The sequence below is a fragment of the Elephantulus edwardii genome, unplaced genomic scaffold (assembly GCF_000299155.1).
Source record: "Elephantulus edwardii isolate Elephantulus edwardi_28Jun2011 unplaced genomic scaffold, EleEdw1.0 scaffold00038, whole genome shotgun sequence".
NCBI classification, from domain to species: domain Eukaryota; kingdom Metazoa; phylum Chordata; class Mammalia; order Macroscelidea; family Macroscelididae; genus Elephantulus; species Elephantulus edwardii.
Window position 1 is genome coordinate 2349499 of NW_006399788.1, and position 2419 is coordinate 2351917.

At 39.9% G+C, this 2419-nt stretch overlaps 1 pseudogene; it reads left to right on the forward strand.

The window, feature by feature from the left end:
- The first annotated feature begins 273 nt into the window (after positions 1-273).
- LOC102856825 lies at positions 274-936 on the forward strand (annotated as a pseudogene).
- Positions 937-2419: the final 1483 nt, after the last annotated feature.

A 2419-nucleotide genomic window follows, 5' to 3' on the forward strand; every position in this document is an offset into this window, starting at 1 on the left:
ATTATAACTTATTAATTTCCTTAATAACCCCCATAATTGTTTGGGGGGAGGAATCTGCAGCATAATCTTAACACAAAAGTAGGGGAATGGCTTTTTGGAGTCTTTGAGACTCAGATTTCCACAGTTAATGTCCTGAGATAATCATTAAACTTTAAGCCAAAATCATCCCTTAAAATCTCCTTAAAACCAAATAATTCTCGAAAATGGATTCAGCTTAGCTTGATTAGAGAAGTAGCTCTGCGTTGAGCAATGTGGTTTTAAACATTCAACCTAGATCACTGTGACATGAAAGAGGAAGAGCCAACTGAGGGCAAGAAGTCTGAAGATGATGGAATTGGCAAGAAACCTTGGTCATATAAGAGAAAATTCAAAAGAACCAGAGGCAAGATTGCTTAAATGGTACAGTGTCTGGCTCAATAAAGGCCACTGAGCAACAAAGCTCAGAGATATATACCGTTCACAGAGTTACAAAGGTGAAAACTATGCATGCAGTTGAACTTGTCAATGACGGTCTGTATGACTGGAACATCAAACTCCTCAAAGTTGACCAGGACAGCGCTTTGCACAATGATCTCCAGATCCTCAAAGAGAAAGAAGGCACCGACTTCATTCTACTTAACTTTTCTTTTAAAGATAATTTCCCCTTTGATCCAGAAATTGTCAAGAGTTGTGTCTCCAGTCCTCGGCAGAGGATATGTTCTGGGTGGAGGTGCCATGTGCATAGAACTCCTTACCAAATAGGACTAGAGCAATGCCTACTCATTAGAGGCTGGGATCACGCAAATCAGTGACACACTGGTGAAGGGAAAAGGAAGAGTGCAATTTCAAGCCAATAAATCTCTATACAGTCTGACAAGAGCACAGCAGTCCTACAAGTTCCTTCACACAGATCCAGAAAAAAATAGCTGGTACACACCCCCAAAGGAGGATGGCTAACCTCTGAGAGACCTCCCTTTCCTTCTTCCCCAGGGACCACTGGGCCAATTACCTTTGAATGTTGTATTGGATTTCATGCTGCCTCTGTCGGTCCCTTCCTCATTCTTCTTGGACATGATAGCTCTGCCTACTGCCAGACAATGATAGCTATTCTAAATGCTAAGGGGAGAAAACAACAACACAGAACTATTTCAAGTACTCAAGACTGACTTACAGACCAACCAGCCACCTTGCTGGAACCTTTTCTAGCAGGCATTCTTATAAAAGAAACCTTTTGAGCCTCCTTCTATTTCTAGAAATAAGTTGTGCTCCAGAATAGAGCCTCCTTACCAATGCTATGGAGGTGTTTTTTTTTTGTTTTGGTTTTGGGTTTTTTTACTAATTTTAATGAACATTTACAGAAATATTGGATTTTCATTCATTCATTGTTGCACTTTTTTCTTTACCTTCCTACCCCGGGTTCGCTCCTCTCTTTGAAAAGCAAGAGGTAAACTTCTTCGTTGCTATACAAACCTTCCTGGCCCCCCGCCCCAAATGCACTCCTCTATGCAATGGGCTTTTAATTTGTTCTTATTTCATGTATTCTGCTTTTTTTTTATTGGTTACAGTGTATGATGGATGTGTTTGGGGGGGGGATATATCTTTGGGAAGACAATTACAGTTTATTAATTTGAAAAAAAAATAAAAAGTCATCCAAGTTGACAACAGTAACCTGCAACTCCAAGGTTTGGGGGATTCACTAGTCATTAGATGCGAGGCCTTGGGTAAATAAATGACTTTGATTTTTCTGTGCTTCCCTACTAATTTACTTGGTCCTTGTGACAATCCAATGAGCTGATTATCACCATGTACATGAAAGGGTGCATGATACATAGCAGGCACACAAATGATATATCCTGTGCACATATTTATCAGAAAAATATTGGCTCACTCTGCTCTGACCAAGTCCCTCCATTTCTGGGGAATTTCCAAATGCTAGTTCCCTAAAATAATTCCTCTTCTAAATGTGGTTATCTATCATGAACTGTTTCAGAGCTTTTTCTTTTTGCTAACCACAAGAGCTTACATATCTTGTGCAAGAGTCACATGGGACACCCAATATTGTTCCTCTAACTTCCAAATCCTGATTAAAAACTGAAGAGGTCTAGCTTTCTTTGGAGAGCCACTTGACCTAAACCAACCGTTACTGGCTTTTTCTCTTATCAATTAGACAATCCAACACCTCCGTTTATACTGGTTTTCAGGCTCACTCTGGTAATTCTTATGTGTTAAGCTTGTCCCAACAATCTAGCCTTTTGCTCACTAGAAAAAATATATTTTATAGTAACACTACTTTTGTTTTAAAGATGATGACAAGGACCCAGACAAATAGCCTGACTGACAGAGGAGAATTAGTTAAGGACAAGTCAGAGACTACTATTGTCAGTCCAGTGAACTGCCACTTGAGATTAGGAATGTGTCCCACAGTTCTACCAAGGTCCAT